This window comes from Odontomachus brunneus, unplaced genomic scaffold, assembly GCF_010583005.1.
Source record: "Odontomachus brunneus isolate Ranch 3 - 2012 unplaced genomic scaffold, Obru_v1 Obru_scaffold_222, whole genome shotgun sequence".
NCBI classification, from domain to species: Eukaryota; Metazoa; Arthropoda; class Insecta; order Hymenoptera; family Formicidae; genus Odontomachus; species Odontomachus brunneus.
The window spans coordinates 245,325-270,833 of record NW_022639672.1 but is presented as its reverse complement, the minus strand read 5'-3'; the positions used below and the strand labels follow the sequence as shown (position 1 = coordinate 270,833).

Sequence of the window (25,509 nt, the reverse complement as noted above, 5' to 3'; positions counted from 1 at the left end):
ATAAAAGCAACCTTGTAAATAAAATAACCATTTAATAAAACAGCCATGTAAATTTAACAATTCCACCGCTATTTCAATAGAGAGTTTGTATGACATGCGTCTGCTTGGCGAGTGGACCAAATATTCCGCACGAGGGTGTGTGTGTGTGTGTGCGTGAATAAAAGGCCGTATGTCCCTTTTTTAACTGGATCAAATAGCCAGCGGCTAGCTGAAATAAACGGATATTAAGTTGTGAATTATATTCGAACGAGCAATACGTTGATCGGGTCGTTTTAAAAACTGAATCTAAAATTCTATTTAATATCGTAGGAATATTCCAGTATAATACGCCTCTAACACTTGTGACAAAAAGACAGAGTAAAAAATAAAATAATAACCGAATTTTTACGGAAGCAATAATTTGTTGAACAAGAAAGAGAAGGAAGAAGGTAGGAGCGGTCAATAAGCATTTTAGCCATATTTATGCGCAATTCTTGCTTTATTTTGTTAGTCGCAGTTACGAACCTTTTCAATATTTTGGTACAATCATCGGCTGAATGTGTAAGAATAGATATAAAAATATATAATTAGCTCTGCGGAACATTTAACGCGCGCATGTATATAGAAGATTTTATCTAGACGCGCGATTAAGGCAACGGTGAATGCGAGTGCTGTTCCGTATATAAGTCTCGGCTAAATGTGTAAAAGTGTATAAAAAATATGTGATCACAGCTCCACGGAACATGTACATGAAAAACTTCTTCAGACGCGCAATGAGAACGACGGCACGTCACTGTCCCCCATGATGAGATCCACGATGAATTCCTGCATTGATCCAGGTAGCAAGCTAATAATAATCAGGAAGTACGTCGAGCGTCTCGCTCCTTGAGATACGCAGATTGTTATCAACGATTTTCCCAGGCCAGGCAGGTGGATGTCCTATCCTCTTGATGACGTCTATGCGAGGATTGAAGAATCGTCCTCGGCATATCGCAACGTTCATTTAAATCTCTCTCTCTCTCTCTCTCTCTCTCTCTCTCTCTCTCTCTCGCTTGCTCGCTCGGTAGCGCAACTTTGAAGTAATGTTATACAATCTAGATGAGAAGCGTGACTCTCATCGGTCCGGTTACAATAATACGATTTCCATAATACGATTCCATGGTACGATTAAATCGTAACTGCGAGTAAAATTTCAAACATCATAACATGTGTAACAAGATGGTAATTGTTTATAGAATATGTATGTAACAATTCGCGCATAACACACGATAATAACTGATTTGCGTTATAACTAGCATATCGTTGATGAAAAAACGCATACACGCGGTGTACAAAAAATAATGGCAACACACTGATGCTAGCAAATAACGGTTCGTTCGTGACATTCGTAGAATTAACTTATAGAATGATTAGCAATGGAATTTCGTACCACTCTTCCTGATGAACATTCTCGAGTTGAAGGGAAGACAAAAGAGGTAGGCATTTACTTCTCGCTCTACGTCGCAAATATCGAACATGTCTGCTCGATAATCTTGAAATCCGGCGACTGTAGTAGCCAGGGAAGATGTCCAAGTTCATCTGCTTCACGCAGATCAAGACTACACACTACACTTCTAGTGTATGTGTGTATGAGGGCGTTGTCATCACGACAAACGGCATCGTTATTGAGAAGCAACGCTGGAACTGCAGGATTCATCTGGTAGTCAAAAATGTTGCATGCCCACATTGGCGGTGAAATGACTTTTCGGTGTGAAAAAGTCAGCGAAATACCATCCATATAAAACCGCCGCCTCCATGTGGTCCCACGATTGAAAACATGGGTAATCAGAGTCGCATTGTTTTCTGGAATGTTGTCTGCATACAAATACGGCTGGATGTAAACGTCAGCATAAGGGATGATTTATCCAATAGTGTCGCACATGTTTTGCAACAGTGTTTTTACACATTTAAAGTCCAGGTTGTATGCTCCTGACATCGTTGCTTCCGTCTCTTAGCATTGCTGTCAGCAATTAGATGTTTCCTAGCTTCATCGTGGATGTGCAGCTCACATCGGATCGTCCTCGTGGAAACAAGTTTTTCCAAATAACGAGCGATATGTAGCATGGCAAGTATAGAGAATTTTAATTTATGTATGATCTAGTGTTGCCATTATTTTGTACACCTCCTGTACACGTAAAGATAATTAGTTTAAGACATACTTGAGATCAGTTACATTCGTTAGCACGAAGTAAACGCAAGTTTTTTAATTGACTCAGACTACGCAAACTGATTTTACAACTTTTTGACAAGTACAGAGCTGTAAATATCGATTTAATCCTTTGGAGCACAGTGATTTAAGTGAGATCACTTATTAGAGAATCAAATCATAACTTCAGGCATAGTAATTTCGCAACGAAATCACCGCTCAGCCTGTACATAGTGATGTACTCTAGTTTTATATATTACTTGTAGTATTCACTTCAGTTTGTGCGTTTATTCTATAAAAATAGAAAAAAAAATTAATTTTAAAAGGAATGATCTCTTGGGTTGTCATTTTAGATATGTGTGACATTAATATTTTATTAGAATCCGAATTTTGAAGGTCCTGTGCTACAAAGGGTTAATGTAACATATTTAACTCTTTGCGTTGGAATTAAATCCCTCTCTCTCTCTCTCTCTTTCTCTCTCTCTCTCTCTCTCTCTCTCTCTCTTTCTCTTTCTCAGACATTCTTTTATTTACGAGTTAAAGTCGTCCATAGCACGTCTCAAGCACTTAAGGGGTTGCTGAATTAGCTTCAGCAGCAGAAGTTCTCTCGTGACTCCACAGAGCTTCACTCAGAGTCCCAGTGACTCTCTTATCGCTCTGAAGAAGGTCCCTGGACCCGTGGTAGAAAGAAACTTCAGCACACTCTTAATGGAATGTGTATACTTTCATTCTTTCTGAACGTCAATTTACAAACGCATATGTCCTACGCGAGCATCAATTAAATCCCAACGCAAAGATTTCTATTAGGTATGGAAACAATTATTGTTTACAACGATCCAATATTCTTACATGTTTATAAGTAACCGCGGCTCGTATATTCTAATAACAATAATAATTAGTTATAACTATATAGTTGTAACAATAATGAGAATCTCTCTTTTTAATATAATTAACATTTTACACTCTGCAATATATTAATCCAACATTTCTTTTTTCGTTGTTACGATAAGACAAAGATTAAAAAGTAAAAGAGCGCTTATTATAATGCGTCGATGTATAGCTCCAAATTTAATTTTATATTTTAGAAATATTTAGATATTTGATATTTAAAAATATTTTATATTTTTTAATAAATATTTATGTCAAGAATAATTTGACCAACTAGTCTGTTCTTACAAGTGCAAAAGATTAATAAGTTGTGTATATTCATATATATATATATTTTTTTTTTTTTCGACGCAACACTATATAATAACGAGAATCCTACAAAGAATCCTAGCAGATACTTTCGCCGCTTAAAATATTTAACAACACACAATACATAAAAATACACAATACATAATTAGTCACTAATTAATAAAGTATTATACATAATTAGCCTAAAGCGAATTTGAAATTAGTTATGTTAGTAATGTTAGTAATGTTAGCAAGAAAACGCAAGTTTAAATTGATTCGGAATACGCATATTGATTTTAGAACTTACAACAATAGATACAAAATTGTAAGTATTGATTTAATGCAACATATTTAAGGAGTGACCAAGATTAATTAAACTTTTCAAAAATGTCAATGGAGTTAAAACATCACATGTCAAATAAACATTAATCATTAATTGATCATTCTATTCTTTTTGTAATTTTCTTACATATAGATCTTATATAAAAATAAACATGTGCTGTTTTGTTTGGTAAAATTTAGCGGAGAACTTAACGCATATATGGAAATTTCTGTGGTTTAATAAGCTGCGGCTTGTACTAATGGCTGACACGCGTACAAACATTTGGCATAATGGCGGAATTTAAGATCACACGCAGCATTCAAGGCAACATGTATATTTATGATTGGCTTTCAAACATGGTCAATTAACTCGCCAAGCCAAGGTTAGTTAGCGTGTCGAGTATGACGCGATGTTACGTCACAAGCGGTATCTCCTACAAGTCAGACGACTTCCAGGAGCATTTAGATAAAGCTTGAATATACTGTCTTTTATTTGCAGTATTCGTGGGATTTTCATGGAATTTGATACAGACTTCAGTCTGTAAATTTAATTGAAACATAAAGGAGTACTCTGCGAGTATTCCTTAATGTTAGTCGCTACAGTAGTGTGGCCAGTTTACTCTGTAGCGACCAAGTAGAGGTGTCGGCACCATCCGATCTGTGTAGAAGACCATCTGAGGCCCAATCACAGACTAGAAGAATGCACATCACGACACGTCTAGCGTTGTCAAGGTGGCTACCATCTCGGTAATCTACCTTGACAGAAACAGGAATTAGATAAAGTGCGATTTCCTGTGCAAATCAAGCAACATTTCTGGCATGACCAAAAACTGCTTCTATAAGATGTCCTGCGAATGGCTCGAAGATTTAACGCGGGACATTGAGATTAAAGATGGGACCCAAGTGCATGAACTGTATTATTTCAGATTTATAGAAATCGATAAGATGTCTAAGTAAGCTCTAATCGTGGTGCCTTGGTGTCCATTGAGGGGATTAACTTAAATCCTCTCTACCTTAACCTCCTACAATTTCGATAAAAAATCAGCATCAGAGTGATATTCCTGGTCACATCGATGTTGCGTGTGTATGACTAGTATTTTTGAACGATAAAAACGACGATCAGTTAGACTCTGAGAAATCCGCGGAGTACACTAATACGCATCACTTCCTCGCACCAGCGGTTATTTACTGTATATTTGTCAACCGACTATGTCATTGAGACACATCAAAAAGAACGTCACCAGGTAACTGGAATCAGCGATGGACAACGCCGCCAAATGATAATTGAACAAACAAGCCCCGCACTGCGTCTTAACCCTCTGATGTTCTCATCACCCATATTTGGATGATGTATGAATTTCCATACCCTTTCGGCTATCAATTTGAATACCTTTATCGTGCCTATTCAGTTAAGAGTGTTCTTTGTGAAATACCTTATAAGAATATATATCAAATGAAGACAAAAAAACTTTATCAATTTAACATATATCAGATGTATTAAAAACAAGATTGTCCTAGATTATATTTATTTTGCGTCATATTATGAGAAGTGATCCACGTGATTTAGTATAATCATTATACATTAAGTTTGTCTTTGTGGCGCATGTTTTATATGAGAAAATGTCGATTCTATAGTTCATATTGGAGGAATATTGAAATTAAATGAGAGATCAAGTATTAGAGACGCATGGGATAGTAGAAATGGATGCAATTATCCTTTCATTGATATAGTTTGTTTTAAATAAGCTGATTCTGTATACTTTATGTACGATTACACGCAGCAATCAGAGAATTTAGATCTAATGGAACTCGTCTCCTAAGTCCAACGTTGTAGTCAAAGTGTTAAGAAAGAACACGCGCGACAGAAGGCCACTGACCAAGGGTGACAATCGTAAGTGAATGGACAGTCAATGAGATTCGAGAACTTGAACGTCAAGTTGGAATCCATAACTGAAAAGTGAAGTACACTGACGATGACGACGAAATGATGAAAGCGAACAGTATGAAAGCTATGAAAGCAATGAAAAATGATGAAAGGTAATGGAAGTGATAAAAATGTCCTACAGACAAAGAAGAAAGAGAGCCTCGATTTTACGCTAAATAAATCAGTTTTGAGGAGAAAACGGTCAATTGCATATCATTTACAAATTGTATCGCCGAGTTTTAGCAGGAAGTAGAGCAACCGTGCTTACTTAAATTTTAGCTCCCTTTGTTGCTTATCTTTTTAAAAGACAATTTAAGAATTTTATACAGGTTGGAAAAATATAGCAATTAGAAAAGAGAAAAATCTGATTCAAGAGCAGCCGAATAAATTTTCGGACGTCTCGAAATGTCGCATCAATATTTTCCACCATAAGTATATGGACAATAAACAATAAATAGTAACAGTAATTTTTAATAATAAAGTAAGATTAACATCTGACGTACGATTTGATGAGCACTGAACAGTTCGCATTCAAGGCTAGCTTAGTATTTAGAATCAGAGATTGATATTTCAAATTTTCAACAAGCTAAATTACACAAACAGAAAATAGAAGAAAATTACCGCAGTTACGTTCACGTGACTCCTTGCGGACAAAATTAAATATCTTATTGGTTTAAAATAGAGCTATATAAAAGATCCATATTTGAAGTCAAGCTTCGATTAATAAAACATTATATTCGGAACGTAGTAGGCAACGACGAATGTGAGAAAATCAATATCCCAGATTCAGTTTCAAACAATACTTATTCAACATTCCTTGGTTGACTTCTGAAATGTACTCTACTTTCCAGACATTCATTCAAGTGACGAGAACTCGCACGGAAGTTCCTCACTATTTGGTTATATAAAAAATACACAATTTTTACTAATCAATCTTGACCTATGACAGTCTCAGTCTGAACTTTTAATTCAATTCAATCTCGATTAATCATTTAGTCAGCCAAAATCTTAAATCTTAAATTGCTCCGTCCTGAAACTGTGGATTAGTTAATTGCATAGTACGTCGGTTAATTAATCGATCGATTTACCGGTAGAAATAGCGGAGATACAAGCGTCTAAATGCCAGCCTCTCTGTTAGTTTAGTACAAATATACCCTTTCCCTCAATATCATATCAAGGTTAAATATTACTTTTCATTCTTACTCTGTTTTTCTTAGATTTAAGCATCATCATGTAAATTACAGAGGTAAGGAATAAAATTCACCTTTGCCTTCTTTAAATTTAGTAAAGATATTTTATTAATTAAATCGAAGTTTCCTTATAAACGATCCGTTTTCTAATTCGTTAAATTAATAAAACTAATTAACAAAAGGAAATGAAGTTGCTACAAAAATAGGGCCCAACGAATTACAAAAATTAATCCTACTGTTCTATGAACGGGGAATCATCACAACGCTATCTTATTACATATAAGAGATTAATTAATAGAGTATCCTTTGAAACTGTACCTCCAAACGAAAACGTTTGCATAGAAGAGCACCACTCACGTAAATGATTTTGCTAAACCTGTTCGCAAGAGTAGAAAGATGAGACACAAAGAGAAAACGCGAGATGAAAATAAGAGTATCACACCAGAAGAATATAATAAATTAACTTATTGTTTATTTAACCAAATTAACCAGTTATTATTTAATCAAACAATCTCTTAAAATTAAGTCATAGCTACTATATTTGCCAATGTTCCAACTACGTTTTCACTCGATAATTTTCTCTGTTATCTCCTGACATCTGATTTCCCAACCTGAGTCCAATTAGGGTGCTGATTCTTTGTGTATTAATAGTTCATATTAAATAATTTTGTCTTATGCATATCCCAACAATTAGCATTAGTTTTCCTCTTTGTTCTTTCATTTGACTAAACAATAATAAGGAGACGATATCTGTCTTCTAAGGCGCCGTCAAATTCATATCCATTATAATAAAACTGATAATGATCATTATATTATACATTATAATCACTGCTATTTTATTACATTACATACATACATACATTACATACATACATACATACATTACATTATGCTACATATTCCCTCTCCTTCTCAACCAACATCATCTACAGCAGCATTGTTAATATCATTATTATCGTAGTAAAACGCATAATATATTGTTAATTAATGGTAATCGTATGTAGTATAGTGAAAGCAAAAGTCGTGATGGTAATAATAGTGTGTATTGTCATAATAATATTGATAATGTGTACATGTATATGTATATGTATACACATATATGTGTATACAGAGGATATTCAGAAAACTTTAGATAAACTGAATTGATTAGTAGAACTCACACAAACCAATGAGAAAGTCTTAATAACAACAAGCCTACAAACTAATCTATTTCTAAATATTCAGTTGTTTTCCACTTGTATACTAGTATATATACGTGTACGCGCGAGCGCACGTGTGTATGTATATGTTTGCATATATGTGTGTGTGTGTGTCTGCATGTGCATGTATGTGAGAGAGTGAAAAACCGTATTTGTAATAAAAAGTTCGTAATTATCGTCAGTGGCGATTAAAGGCAACGGTGCAAATCCAACGGAATATCACAGTATGATAAAAATATTAATAATAGTGATAAGATTAGTCACATTCAATCGAACGATATGGTAGCGTCGCGACGCCAAGTACATAAAAAAAAAAACGACAGTTTGATGACATTTTCTAAGCGATTATGTCATAGAAAAACATCGAGACGCCACCAATAGCTTATTCAGATTTCTCTCATTGATGGGTCTTTCAATCAAGGTATTTCGGGAATTAAAGCTGTGACAACAAACGTAATGCATTTTCCTGCCATAATATCGGCGCAAACGTCGGATTACGATGGAACCAATTAAAATTGGTGCGATCGATCTCGTGGTTTCGGGAATCGCTTAAAAATAAAAACATTATGTTTCCAATTTTCAAGTCACATATATACGTACATACACAGTGAAGCGATGATTACTCCTCAAGTGTGTCCGCAGCGCTCACGTATGCATACTTTAATGCATACAATACAAATGAACATAAACACGCACATGTTACTTTACTGCATATCGGTAGTAATATTTCGCAACAGTTGTGTGACTACGGATGTCATTGCATCTAAATTCACACAGCTATTATGAATGAATGATAGTTGTTGTTATATTTCATAGACGTTGACCAGTCAATAATAATTATAAGAAATAATAGTATTATAGGAAAGACGCGTACGGCTCATGTCATTGAGTAAAGCAAATAAGTATAATATACGAACAAATTATTATTAAAAAAAACACATGTGTATTCAATAAATTCATATTTATATGCAAAATGTATTATGACTCTTTTTTTTCTTTTGTATTATTGATTTATTTATTTACGGAATAATGGGCCAAAGTAAAATTTTCCGCAGGTAACATTAGTAAAACCACTGTATCAGCAGTGTTTGAAGATATTTTTTCTGTTCAATTTAGTGGAACGATTTGGTGATATCAGAAAATATATGAACATTATTTGTAAAAAAAAAGTAATGTGAGAATTATACGGTAATTTTTCTGTATCAGTTTGTTATACGTCTCCTTGTAAAATATTGTCTTTTTAAAATATTGGGATCGGCGTTTTTTTTTTCGACACAGAAGATAATACAAATTACACAATTGTGTCGACTACATAAAAATTATATATTTTTTATTATGTTAACACGTTCGCTACCACACAATATACATATACATCAATTTTTATGAGATTCCCACGTCATGTATAATCTGTTTAACAAGAGCGTGACCAGTAAAATTTTTGTTTGTTTAAAATCATGTAACATTAAAAACTCTCATACATTATATAAGATTTTATCCCTACAATATGTTATTAATAAGTTATAAAAGTCTCAGTTATTGTTTAACGTTTGTGAGGAAATGACAAACTTAGCCTTGATGTTTTAGCGTTTACCATGATTTTTAATTTTACTTGGAACTTGTTATGACTGATAACACATAAAATTTTAGATAAAAACACATGTCTAGGATAGATATGGATTCGTATTGACTAATTTATTAAGATAAATGGATACAATTTTCACTGACTGGAACATTTACTTCATGTCAAATGACTCGACGATATCTTCCTTTGCATTCATGCGAAAGAATCGAAAATGTCTTGAGAAACGACTGCAAAATACATAAAAAAGTCAAAGGCATTTTTAACGAAGTGGGTAAAGCGGTACGAAGAGAAGAAACCGTCGACGATTTGTCGGAATAAAGAATGTATCCAAGAGGATGAACAGATCGTGGAGATGTTTTCTACAAATCCTGGATTAATGCTGTGCCAAGAACAAGTGGGATTGAAGAAGAAAGCTATAAAATTATCATGTGGAAATATTCAAAGTCGTCTACAAGCTTACAATTTGAAATTACAAAGCGAATTAATAAATTTCTTCTCTCTCCACATGTTAAGAAAAAAAACTCCTGGACGCACAAAAATATTAATCATTATTGGGAGAATGTTATTTTCTTCAATAAAGCTTCTTTTTGAGTATAAAGTACTATTCGAGAATTTAGTCTACTCCCACACACCAACAGATATCACCGGTGGGCCGTTAAACATCCGATAAAGATGCACGTCTGGGACGTCGTTTCAAAGCTTGGCATTCTATTCAGCAATTCGGACGTCAAAGGAGTGATAGAAATTTACAGAAGGATCTTAATATGTCGAAAAGTGTTTTCCAAGAGAAAGTCAAGCAACGATTCGAAACATCGAAGCTGTCTTTGCTCTCAGTAGAAAGAAAATAACGACATCCAAGTAAACTGACTATCGCAATTACTCGACGCGAATCTAATCGAGAATGTCTGAGGATTAATGAAGCAAAACTCTGTAGGAAAAACAAAAAGACACTGCAGATTCAATATGGAGGTTTTTATGTCCAAAATAATGCTATCAATTTAATCGAAAATATGCCTCGAAGATGTCAGACAATTATCGAAACGAAATTGCGGAGACTAAACGATTTATTAATAAAAGTTTTTGTATTAATCGTCTTGTAAAATACTAATTAGACAGTACAGGTGTAATTAGTTCCATTCTTTGATATTAAACAGCTCAGAAATAATGTCGGCCACGCTTGTGTTGAACAGGCTGTATGTGTGACAGCGATAATTTTCCATCTCATATATGCATGAAAAAATTTCCTTTATGTAATATTGTTACATGAAAAATAGAAAATTCGCGGATAAACGGTAGCAGCGATCGTGTAAAAAATACGATTTTGTCAAGAATAAAGTTTTTTTCGAGCGGGGATTAATAGGCCGCATGCATATAGATATTCATTCCCCGAGAGTTTGCAAAATACGTATAATTCGCATGAAACACAAAAGTTACGCACCATATCTCTTCGGCGAAAGTGAACTTGCCCAAAAGATCCCCCAGTGATGTTGCACTTACGCTTGATCAATCATGGAATCATCACGGTAGTCTGCGATATAGCCCTGTAGACTCATACTTACAAACCATCGGAAGTGTTTCCTCGTTGACTCTAACGGCCTTTGAACATGTTACAGAACAGCAAGAAATAAAACACATATTTTCTACATGTGCTTGTTCGCACGTTTAGAGGTAAAAAAACATCCTTTGAAGGTACTTCGATGTAAATTGATTGTGAGCAAATGTCTTCGAGACTATACGGCGTATGAAACGATGCTCTGCACAAAAGCATCTTTCGTACAACGATCGTAACACAACATATAATTAACGGTTCTTCGGTTACAAGCAACATAGATTAGCTGCGTCTGATTTGGGTCTCAGACCTTGCGAATCGGAGGGACACGAAACGCCAATCCCAATTGGTCTGTGCATTTTACTTATTTGCCTTAGTCAACAGCAGGAGACGAACGCTTCGTTCTTACAATACTTTTATTCGTTATAAATTATTATTGGCTAATCAATATCAAGAAAAATTAACAAGAACTATCATTCGTTCACAAAGCTATGTGAATCTAGTCACAATAACATCCGTAGTCGCACAACTGCTGCGAAACGTGTACTTAACAACATGTAGGAAAACGCCGAGCCCGTATTTACGTTCATTTATATTGCACTCATTAAAATATATGCATATGCATGCGCTACTGACACACCTTATGAGGCAAAAGTCGCTTTGACTGTATAGGTGCGTACATATGTGACTTAAGAACTGGATACATAATGTATTTATTTTAAAGCGTTTCCTTAAAATTTCAAGATTGACTGCGCTATTTTCAATCGGACAAAGCGTAATATTTAAAGTTTGTATCAGCATTATAACAGAAAAATATTATTACCCTTGTTGTCACAGTTTTATTTTCCGAAATATCTTGATTGGAAGCCTCAACAACGTGAGAACTCCGAACAAACTTTTGGTAGCCCATTGACATTTGTCATGTAGCATGTGATCGCTTAGAAAGTGTCATCAATCTGTAATTTTTTTTTATGTACTTGTCACCGCGACGCTACCACATCGTTTGATTGAATAAAATTTACTCTATATCACTGTTATTAATATTTTAACCACATTTTGATGTCTCGATGGATTTGCACCGTCACTTTTGAACGCTCTTGACGACAACTATGAACTTTTCATTACAAGCACGGAATTTCTCCCTCTCACACACATGCACACGCTCGCATACATGTGCACGTAATCATACGTATACACATACACGCACGCACGCACACACACGTATATATACTGGCTTACAAGTGAAGAACAACTAAATAGTCAGAAACAGATTAGTTTGTGGACTTACGATTATTAAGATTTTTTTATTTGTTTCTGCGAGCTCTATTAACCGATTGTGTTTTTATATATATAGTCTTCTGTGAAACCCTGTATATAAACATATGTGTATATATGTATATATTCATGTATGTATTATTAATATTATTGTGTGACAAAACATATTATTATTCCTGCTACATCTTTCATTTTTGCTATACTATATGTAATCACAGTTACACTGATAATATGCTATGCGTTTTAATGACAGCAATAATAATATTAACAATGTTGCTATAGATAATGTTGGTTGAGAAAGAGGAGGAACATGAAGCATAATGTAATGCATGTATGCATGTATGTAACGTATGTGTATATGTAATGTAATAAAATAACAATGATTATAATATATAATATAATGATCATTATCAATCATATTATAATGAATATGAATCCAACGTCACCCTAGAAGACAGAGGACGTCTTGTTATTATTATTTAGGCAAATTAAAAAACAAAGAAGGAAACTGAGGCTAATTACTGAGACGTTCGCAAGACAATATTACATAATACTAATCATCAATACGCAAAGAATCAGGACCCCAATAGGACTCAGTTTGAGGAATCAGATGTTAGGAGATAAAAAAGAAAATGATCAAGTAAAAACGTAGCTTGAGTATTGCCAAATATAGTAGCCATGACATAATTTCAAGAAATCGTTCAATTAAATAATAACTGGTTAATTTGACTAAAAAAACAGTAATTTAATTTATTATATCCTTTCGGTGCGATGCTCTCATTTTCATCATACGCTCTCTCCTCGTTTTTCTTCTTTTTATCGTTACAAACAAGTTTATAAAATCGTTTACATAAAAAGTACTCTACTACGTAAACATTTTCGTTTGAAAATACTGTTTCCAAGAATGCGCAATTAAGTAATTTCTTTGTATGAAAGGAAATAACGTTGTGATAATTTCGCGTCGATAAGACAGCAGAATTAATATTTGTTCTTGATTAGGTCGTCTTTATATAGCACAATTGCATTTCTTCGTTAATCAGTTATTAAAAACATAATTAATTAAAAAGGAACTATTTAAGAAAATTTAATTTAAGAAACGGAAGATCTTTAATCAATTTAAAGAAAAGCGTATAGTAAAATTTAATTATTTATCTTAATGACTCACGCAGTGGCACTTAAAGCTGAGAATAATATAGAGAGAGAAAGATAAAGAGATATTTACTCTTGATATAATATTAAGGCAAAGGGCAGATTTGGACTGAACTATCAAGAATGCTGGCGTTTAGACAGTTGCAGCTCAGCTATCTCGACTGGCTGACCGATCGATCAATTAACCGATAGACTATCCAATTGAATAATCGGTGGATTTAAGACAGAGAGATTTAATATTTGAGACTGACTGACTAAACAATTAACTAATTAATATTGAATTGAACTAAAACTTCAGACCGAGACCATCATAAACCAAGACTGATCAGTAAAGATTGTGTATTTTTTATGTAATCAAATAGTAAGGAGCCTCCATACGAGTTCTCGTCACTTGAGAAAATGTCTGAGAAGTACAATACATTTCTGAAGAAAACAAAGAAATGATGAATAATTATTGTTTGAATCAGAGTCTGGGATATTGATTCTCCATATTCGTAATCGTCTATTACGTCCCTGATATGATATTTCATTAATCGCAGTTTAATTTTAAAGATCGATTTTCTATTTATCTCCATTAAAATCGAAGAGTATTTCATTTTGTTCAAAAGAACTCTCGCGGACATAACTGCGGTAATTTTTTCTTATTTTTTATTCACGTAATTTAGTTTTTCGGAAAATTAAGATATTGATCGCGTCGTAAGTACCAAGCTGTCTTTCAATGCGAACCAATCTATGTCCACCATGTCACATGTCAAATTTTAATTGTTTTATATATTGTCAAAAATTACTCTTATTATATATTATTTATTTATATACTCATACGGTGGAAGATATCAATACGAAATTTCGAGATGTTCGAAAATTAACTCAGCTGCTCTGGAATCAGGCTTTCCTCTTTTTTAATTATTACGTTTTCACAATTTGAATAATTTTCTTTACTAAAGTCGCATTTAATAGAAATAAGCACCTGAAGGGAATAAAATTTAAATAAATATGCCTACTCTTTTCCCTGCTAAAACTCAATGGTGCAATTTTGAAATGATATGCAATCGATCTTTTCTTTTTCAAAACTGATGTATATAACGCAAAATCGTGGCTCTCTTTCTTTTTCGTCACTGGGATCTTTTCATCGCTTACCATAATCTTCCAACATTTTTCATCGTTATCGTCTCTTTCACGCTGTTTGTATTCATCATTTCGTTGTCATCGTCAGTTAACTTCACTTTCCAGTAGTGGATTCAAATCTAATATCCAAATCGACAAATCTCAACGAAGTCCATTTTCCAACGACCATCACCCTTAAATAACTTCTACCCGATGTATGTGTTGGGAGTATATCGAATCCATTGCTTTACCATCGTTTCTCTAGATCTTAAGAGTGGATGATACAGGACGGTATGCTTAATTTAATTTTCTTTCCATTACATTGAAGTTGATTCCTGACAAATGTACTTGTGTAAATTTTGCAAGCGCTGATGAGCTTGTGAATATTAATTGTAAATTGGTCTTCTTCTTAGATTTCATACACACACACATACAACATACCGTCCATCTGGATTTAATAAATGACTTACTCTCGCGTGCGATCTTTCTTAACACTTCGACTACCACGTTGGATTTTGGACACAGGCGCCTTCAAGCCTAAATTCTCGAACCACCGGATGCAATCGTACATGCAGTATACAGAGTCAGATTACTTAAAACAAACCATATCAGTGACAGAATATTTATATCCAATTCTATTATCCCATACGTACCCCATGCCTGATCTCGCATTTAATCTCAATATTTCTCCAACATGAACTATAAAACCGACCTTTTCATACGGAAGCATCTGCCTCAAAGACAAACTTAACGCATAATGATTATATTATATCACGCAGACCGCTTTCCATAATATTACGCAAAATAAATGTAATCTTGAGTAATCTCATTTTTAATACATCGGGTATATGTTATATCAATGACATGTTATTGTTTTCACTCGAGATATTTTCATAAATATTTAACAAAACCATCTCAAAGCTAAACAGGCGATGTCAAGGCATTCAAATTTATGACGAGGAAGCTACGGGAACTCACGCATCATCCAAACATAAGTAAAGTGGTAATCGGAGTGTTAAGACGCAGTCTGGGACGTGATTGTTCAATTATTAAATAACAGCGTCGTCCATCGCCATTCCGGTTACCTGGTGACGCTCTTCTTGGTGTATTTCAAGGACATAGTAAGTTGACCAGTATACAATAATGATTACTGATGTGGAAAAACGGGCCGTGTTAGTGTTAGCACGCAGCTTTCTCAGAATCTGATTGATCGGTGTTTTTATCATTGAAAAATATCGATCGCACACACGCAACGTCGATGTGGCAAAAATGGCCATTCTGGTGGCTGATATTCATAATAATTGCAGGTGACTAACATGGAGAGGATCACAAATACTCCAAGATAGCCTATTCGATGTTTTATCGATTTGACATCGGCAAACATACATCATTTCGTACATTGATGTATATGGTGCAAATCGATTGGCATTGATTTTTATCGAATGAAGTCGCAACATTTGAAATTGTCAGAATTGAATACTGCCGATATGTGCGCAGTGGTCGCTTATGACAGGAATCGAGGTGACACTACAAAGTGTGGCATTTGTGAAATCTGGCAGACAGAATTTATTTTGAATCAAAACACCATTATTCTGAGAAGTAATTTTTACACTTACATTTAAGAATTATATTAGTTTCAATTCTAACAACTTGGGGCGTTGCAATTCATTCGACGAAAAGTGTGCAAACCGATTTGCAACCAGCTTTACGTGGAGGCTTTACGTGATGAAACGCGCTCCAAGATGGTCTATTCATGGTCGATTTAACACCGACAAACATGTATTATTTTGTACATCAAAGTGTACATGGAGTTGATGGAATTCACTCCAAGATGGTCTATTTAGTCGATTTAACATCGGCAAATACGTATTATCCCATACATTAATATGTACGTGAAGAAAATCAAGTTCTCGTTCCAAGATGGCCGGTTTGCAACGATTTACATCGACAAACACGCGTTATCCCGTACAAATGTGTACAAAGAGATCTCTGTAAAGAGAGATACGTGCTCAAGTGTTTCGAGCGTGCTTATAGTCGGGCGGACTTGCGCCCGGTCTTGATGCACATATTTGCGCGATGTAACGCGTGAGGCGCGGAATATCGATATCACGCAGTATAAACGCAAAACAAAAATGGGCGGACGAATCTCGCGCTAAGCTGAACAAAAATGCAATCGCGTTTCAATGGCTTTATCCGTTCGTGCCGTTCGGCAAAGCAGGCGCATAAATCTCCGTGCAATTCTCCGCGCGCAAATCAGCGAACGCTGATACTCTTTCAATGGTTTTGCAAGGCAGGAACGCTCAGTAAAATTTTAATCCAATGCTTTTATTTTATACAATAACCCAATTCCGCGCGGATTTCGGCGTAATTTGTGCAATTTATCGTGCAACAAAAATGTACTTCATATTTTCTGCTTTTTCTGCGTCTCGCGACTCCGCTATTTCGTTAATTTTCTGCAAATTTGTCGCTCGCACGATGTATATATCATTTTTATTACATACTGTCGATCTAAGGAAAAGAAATGTTTGCTACTTGCCATTGTAATTGCACAATTGAAATAATCGCAGCCGGGAAATTCATCTCTATATAAAATGTACCGAGGAATGAGAATGAAGTTAACAAAAATTCTATTGTTTTTTCATGGATTTTTCGACTCCTGTCGTACATCTCCTACCTGTCGGACTTCTTCGTGTGTTGCAGGTGAAACGTGTTGATGTCGAAGCGCCTGGAAATGAAATTGTTGCCCAACCGAGATGGGTAAAATCAAGGTAAAATCAATAATAAAAATAATCTGATATGCGCGCTGTGATGTAATTCCTTTTTTAGATAAAAAATATACAATTAGCCTCAAGGGTAGGGCTGAAAAATCTTGCCCGGGCGCACTGACGTTTTTCCCTCTCCACTTCTCACAAACAGAGACGTTTCTGTCTGTCCATGTGACTACACACGCTCGGCCGAGTTCAGTGCGGCGAGCGAGAGAGGGAATGTCATTCTCTTTTTCTCGCTCCGACTTCGCAGCCACGCAATCAAGCTTGTTTAATTCTTTCTCCATGAATCTGACCCGATGAAAAATTTTTCATGCAAAATTATGTGTAAAATTTGTCCAAACATAATTATGTATAATTACATATAATCATATAAAATTATATATAATTATACACAATTATGTATAACAATATGTATAACAAATGTATAACAAAATTATGTATAATTACATATAAATCTATGCGTAATTATGTAAAATTATACATGAATTTATATATATAATTATACGTAATTATGTATAATTACATATATAAATAGAATGTATAAACATGAATGGACAAATTTGATACATAATAATATATAATTATGTATAATTATATATAATTTTATATGATTATATGTAATTATACATAATTTTGTTATACATTTGTTATACATATTGTTATACATAATTGTGTATAATTATATATAATTTTATATAATTTTATATAATTATATATGAAAAATTTTTCATTTGGTAGTCACGGTCGCGACTATGATCACTATATATATAAATAAGATCTCCTACACTCTCCTCCGCATATTTTGTGGGAATGTAAAACAAGTCGAGGTAAACATAAAAGTCCTATACCGTTTCGCGATATTCGCAATAAATCTCAAGATATTAATTAAAAAAAATTGGTAAATGATCACACGCGATATATTAGATGAGCTGCAGTGGCGCCGTCTGCCGTTGTATACTTATACATTAGATTAAACTAAACAAAAAAGTCCTCTACTATTTTGCAAATGATCACATAGATTTTCAGATATTAATTAAAAAAAATTGTTACAGGATTGTGCATCATAATGCACAAATTTCCTTTAATTAATATTTAAAAATCTATGTGATCCTTTGTAAAATATTCCGTTTAATCTAATGTATAAGTATACAACGGCAGACGGTGCCACTGCAGTTCATCTACCCCCTTATAGAAATATCATACTAAGAATCATTGATAATTACTTATTTTCAGTATTAAAAATACTGGATAATAAGTAATTATCAATGATTCTTAGTATGATATTTCTATAAGGGTCGCGCATGATCATTGACCAATCTTTTTTAATTAATATCTTAAGATTTATTGCGAATATCGCAAAACAGGACTTTTATATTCATCTCGACTTGTTCTATATTTCCACAAAATATGCGGACGAGAATCTCTCGTAAGAACGTAGTGCAGATATAAAAGATTAAGGAAAAACATACACTGAATGGTTGAGAGAGGAGCGCTCGTGGCCTAATAATATAGCGCACGGATGTCGGCGTGCGGTGATTGGAAAAACAACGCACTACTACCTATACTCAAGGATGCCGTTTCAGTTAAGCGTCTTCTACAATGGCAGTAGGAGTAGTAGTAAGAAATAAGCAGTAAGCAAATTGACCAATTCCATTCTCACGTTTCAAAAATAATCGATTGTGATTGGTCTATTTACTTACTGCTTATTTCTTACTACTACTCCTACTGCCATTGTAGAAGACGCTTAACATTTCGAGTTTCTTGATTCTGAGCCCTCTTACAGAAAAAGATTAATCTCGAAGATACTACAAATTAAAAAACAGCGTAGTGGAATCAATTTACAGAGCGGAATTGATTGATAATGTGTGATCGATAAACATATGGCTCGCCGGTGCCAAATTTAACACGCAGTCAGCACCTCTGGACCTATGAGATAGCGCGAGCAACCGGTCATTTTCTTCGCCGGCCGCGGCGAGCCGTACGTCTCCCTGTCGTGTCACGCGCGCGCTCTAATTAGTCCACCTATTTTATTTAATAACTCGAAATTTTATATAGTTGTTAAAAAAAATGACTTCGACCATATTTTCCACTTTTACCTGTTCTACTGGTTCTACTGGAAACTGGGAGGGGATGGCTCCCATGATGCGCGCCCTGTCCGTGTGCGCCTCTCACTTCTGCTGAAGTGTGTGAAGTGAGAGACGGACACGGACAAGGCACGCATTATGGGAGCCATCCCCTCTACGCGCTGTCAGCGTGCTGCAAATGTAACGTGCTAAATCTGCATCCCTGCCTATACTTACATCGCTGCACTCCTACATCTCGCCTCAGCGCGATGCTGCAAAACGTAGGATCGTAGCGATATAAACCGCGCACTGACATCTGCCTGCTATATTACTGGGTCGCGAGCGCTCCTTCCTTAACCATTTAGCGTGCGTTTTTCCTTAATCTTTTACAATTAATTTCTCGGTTATTATTGAGAATATCGCAAAACAGTATGGGATTTTTATGTTCATCTCAATCCGCTTTACGTCCTCACGAGAGATTGTGAAGATAATCTGGAACTCTGTATACAGGATATCCCGCATAAGACGTGCTAAAAGAAAAATATAAGTAGAACAGGTAAAAGTGGAAAATATGGTCGAAGTCATTTTTTTTAACAACTATATAAAATTTCGAGTTATTAAATAAAATAGGTGGACTAATTAGAGCGCGCGCGTGACACGACAGGGAGACGTACGGCTCGCCGCGGCCGGCGAAGAAAATGACCGGTTGCTCGCGCTATCTCATAGGTCCAGAGGTGCTGACTGCGTGTTAAATTTGGCACCGGCGAGCCATATGTTTATCGATCACACATTATCAATCAATTCCGCTCTGTAAATTGATTCCACTACGCTGTTTTTTAATTTGTAGTATCTTCGAGATTAATCTTTTTCTGTAAGAGGGCTCAGAATCAAGAAACTCGACTTTATCCCGGACAAAAATGTGTCTGTGTTGTAGCATATGGACATGAGTTAAATTGCCATCTTTCGGAATTCTACGGTATTCAGAGATCCGCGTTCTTAATTGCCTGCCACTCTGGCCAACATAAGTTGTTTCACAGTTTTCGCATATAGAATAATTATTATTATTGTCGTCGTCGTCGTTGTTGTTATTCATATGGACGTATAAATAAAAATGTAATGAAAACGTGAATGACACGTGAGATACAACAGCTACTGCTGTTCAATAGTGACGGTCGAACGTATCAAGTGTGCCGCGGCCGACTAGAATCATTCTTTAAAAATCGATTGCTCCAAAATTATGGCCCATTGGCTGAAACGGCCGGACACATGTCGTTTTTTTCGCCCAAGAACAGTCTGTAAAAAGCGCATTAAAATTCCCGTAACAGTCACCTGGTTCCCCTTGTCAGTTGGGACAAAAATTGACCTTTCTGGGTGTCAGAAAGTTGGACAATTTTATCAAGGGGCATAAAGACTCTCTACTATCTTTATCACGGGTTAATGTTCATAAATTTTTAAAGAATGCTTCTAGTCGGCAATTTTTAAAGAATGATTCTAGTCAGCCGCGGCACACTTGATACGTTCGACCGTCACAATTGAACAGCAGTAGCTGTTGTGTCTCACGTGTCATTCACGTTTTCATTATTTTGCCGCCAGCGTATCATAGAACAAAAATTAGAGTTAAAAGGCTCTATAAAAAAAAACCTTGGAAAAAAAAACTTTCGGATATTTATAGTTCTCGATAGTTACTGTACAAACATTTACAGTTACTGTTGACATTTGAAAGTTCAGTGTAATCACTTTTGTCTTTTCGGTGACAGGTACTATACCATCTATCAGTAACTGTCAGCGTTTGATAGTTTTCTAAACTTACTGGAAAAGATAACTTTCAGAAGTACTATTGGTATGCAGTAGTTTGCCGGAGACATAGTTACTACAGTTTTAAAAAGCCACTTCTCAGATAGTTATTATTGATATACAATCGTTCATAGTATTGTTCAAACAATAAATTTGGCAAACAGTTTTTGACAGTTCCAATAACTCTACAAATACTCTTCACAAAAATCGCACAACAAAACTGAAGTGAACAATATGGATAAGCTGCAAAAGATATAAATTATATGTACAGCTGATATATTATAGGTGAACAGCGTAGTGGAATCAATTTACAGAGCGATAAGGATAGATAATGTGTATTTACCGATATTTATTTACCGAATTTATCAATAATATGTAATTTATGAAATTCTACTTGATGCTAAAAGACGCTTTGAAAGAATAAAACCATCCTTCAAAGATACAGCGGCTCTTTCGATTTTCTCAATATATTTCGTAAACTAAAGAAAGTATCAAAAAATGTTTAATACAAAAGTTTTATAATAAAAGTATATTTAATTGCACCATTTATTTTTTTGAAGAAAGAAATATTTTTAAGAATCAATTCTTTGCTCCTATGTGAAAGTATATCTATTGCAATTATGATATTACAAGTTTATTATCAAGTTAAAATAAATCATATTATATTCTATGTATATCCCTATTCATAAATATACTAAAGCATAAGAAGGTTTATTGTGCAATTATTAGTTCGATAAGTTTTTATGTAAATATAATACATTTCATTTTTATTATATCGATAAACCATTCTTTTACGTAACAAATGTATGCGCAATGTAAGAATAATCCGCGCGATTACGATAATCGGTGTTATTTGGTTCAAATGATAGTGGTTTTCGGAAGTATTTTTAACGAGAAACACGGAAAAAATAGTCCAAAAATTCCATGATCAATATTAATACGGGAAAAAATAGCAAAATGGTACGATTACTTTTCTTATGCTTTAGTATATTTATGAATAGGAATATACATAGAATGTAACATGACTTATCTTAAGTTGATAATAAACTTATAATATCATAGCGCAATAGATACACTTTCATATAGGAACAAAGGATGAATTTTTAAAAATATATTTTTTTCAAAAAAATAAGTGACATAATTAAATAAAGATATTTTTACTATAAAACTTTTGTATAAAGCATTTTTTGATATTTCATTTAGTTTACGAAATATATTGAAAAAATCGAAAATTTCTGTATCTTTAAAGGGTGGTATCATCCCTTCATACCGTTTTTCAGTACCAATTGAAATTATCTAAATTCATCTATTTATCTAAGCTGTGCAGTTTCATTAAAATCTGAATTTTCGGGTTTGCGAGATTCCCTTATAAGTGTTTCTTAGTGTTCTCATATGCAGCCAAAGCAATAATTTTAATTTTTTTTATAATATTGTTTAATACAAGTACAATAATACTGTTACAAGTACATTTATATACAAGTACAATAACTCGAAATTTTACGTAGTTGTTAAAAAAATGACTTCGGCCATATTTTTCACTTTTATCCGCTTTACTTATATTTTTCTTTTGGCTCGTTTTATACGGGACATCCTGTATATATATATATATATATATATATATATATACAGGATGTCTCACACTCTCCTCCGGGCATTTTGTAGGAACGTAGAAGAGGTTGTGGTGAACATAAAAGTCCTGTACCGTTTTGCGATATGCGCAATAATTATTGAGATATTAATTATAGAAAATTTGTGAATAATCATGCAGAATATGGTAAATGAGTTATAATAGCGACGACTGCCGTCGTGTACTTATACTTTAGGTCAAATTGAACAAAAAAGTCCTCTACCATTTTGCGAATAATCACATAGATTTTTAATTATTAATTAAAGAAGATGAGTGCATTATCACGCAAAATCGTGCAATAATCTTCTTTAATTAATAATTAAAAATCTATGTGATTATTTGGAAAATGGTAGGGGAGTTTTTTGTTCAATTTGATCTAAAGTATAAGTATACGACGGCGGACGACGCTATTATAACTCATTAACCATATCCTGCATGATCATTCAAAAATTTTCTACAATTAATATCTCGATAATTATTGCGAATATCGTAAAATGGTATAGGACTTTTATGTTCACCGCAACCTGTTCTACGTTCCCACAAAATGCCCGGAGGAGAGTGTGAGACGTCTTGTATATATACAGAGTGTCTCACACTCTCTTCCGGGCATTTTGTGGGAACGTAGAACAGGTTGCGGTGAATATAAAAGTCCTATACCATTTTACGATATTCGCAATAATTATCGAGATATTAATTATAGAAAATTTGTGAATAATCATGCAGAATATGGTAAATGAGTTATAATAGCGACGACTGCCGTCGTGTACTTATACTTTAGGTCAAATTGAACAAAAAAGTCCTCTACCATTTTGCAAATAATCACATAGATTTTTAATTATTAATTAAAGAAGATGAGCGCATTATCACGCAAAATCGTGAGTATAAGTACACGACGGTAGTCGTCGCTACTATAACTCATTTACTATATTCTGCATAATTATTTACAGGTTTTTATTTAATATCTCGATAATTATTGCGAATATCGCAAAACGGTATAAAACTTTTATGTTCACCTCAACTTGTTCTATGTTCCCACAAAAAGCCCGGAGGAGAGTGTGAGGCACCCTGTGTATATACACACGCACACACACACACACATTATATTATACATTATTATATTATATATAATATATAATATTTAATATATAATATTTACATTATTATATTTTATATATACAGGATGTCACAGACTCTTCGCATATTTTGTGGAGATGTAGAACAAGTCGAGGTAAACATAAAAGTCCTATACTGTTTTATGATATTCACAATAATAGTCGAGATTAATTAAAGAAGATTGGTGAGTGATTACGCGCGATATGGTAGATGAGTTGCGTGGCGCCGTCTGCCGTTATATACTTATTCATCAAACTGAACAAAAAAGTCCTGTGTCATTTTGCAAATGACATAGATTTTTAGATATTAATTAAAGAAAATTGTTACATGACTGTATACCATAATGCACAAATTTTCTTTAATTAATATCTAAAAATCTATATGATCATTTGCAAAATGATAGAAGACTTTTTGTTCCGTTTAACCTAATGTATAAGTATACAACGGCAGACGGCACCACTGCAGCTCATCTACCATATCGCGCCTGATCATTCACCAATCTGTTTTAATTAATATCTTGAGATTTATTGCGAATATCGCAAAACGATATGGGATTTTATATTCACCTCGACTTGTTCTACATTCCCACAAAATATGCGGAGGTGAATCTGGGACACCATATATACAGGGTGTTTCCTCTAACTCGACTATTTAAAATATCTCCGTTGTTTTTGATGATACGGGAAAATACTACGGGGAAAACTTGTTCGATTGGAAGGGACACATATTATGATAAGCGAAAAATTTTTCTCGAGGTCATAGTTTTTGAGATTTCAAGGTCATCGCGATTTTTTTAAATGGAATAGCCTATATATTATTACATATTCTTATAGCTTATCTCGAGAGCTTTCCAAAACACTATAATAAAACACTATAATAAAATATTTTTTCATTAAGAACTTTTTGAATAATAACACTTGAAATTTCCAGCACTTTGACATAGAATACAAAATATCTCGTAAAATATTCATCTTTCGGTTATTTTGCTTTAATGCTTTTTTGCATAGAAGACAAATGAGACAAATTAATTGGCTTTAAAAAGCACAAAAAAATTTTTATATATTTATGTAAAAAAAAATTTTTTTTTTAAGCTAATTAATTTGTCTCATTCTGCGCAATAAAGCATTAAGGCAAGATAACCGAAAGATGAATATTTTACGAGATATTTTGTATTCTTTGTCAAAGTGCTGGAAATTTCAAGTGTTATTACTTGAGAAGTTCTTAACAAAAAAATATTTTATTATAGTGTTTTGGAAAGCTCTCGAGATAAGCTATAAGAATATATAGGCTATTCCATTTAAAGAAATCGCGATGACCTCGAAATCTCAAAAACTATGACCTTGAGAAAAATTTTTCGCTCGTCATAATATATATCCCTTCCAATCGAACAAGTTTTCCTTATAGCATTCTCTCATATCATCAAAAATAACGGAGATACTTTAAATGGTCGAGTTAGAGAAAACACCCTGTATATATATATTTTTTTTATAGTTTTTTGTTTTTTGTTTGGT

The 25,509-nt window shown here is 34.1% G+C and overlaps 1 long non-coding RNA gene across 1 annotated transcript in view; it reads right to left on the bottom strand.

Annotated features, from left to right (window-relative positions):
- Positions 1 to 478: 478 nt before the first annotated feature.
- LOC116852395 overlaps positions 479 to 25,509 on the bottom strand; it is a 35,015-nt gene continuing 9,984 nt past the window's right edge. Inside the window, exon 3 of the long non-coding RNA XR_004379764.1 lies at positions 479 to 17,358. This is a non-coding gene — a long non-coding RNA (uncharacterized LOC116852395). The remainder of the gene's footprint in view (positions 17,359 to 25,509) is intronic.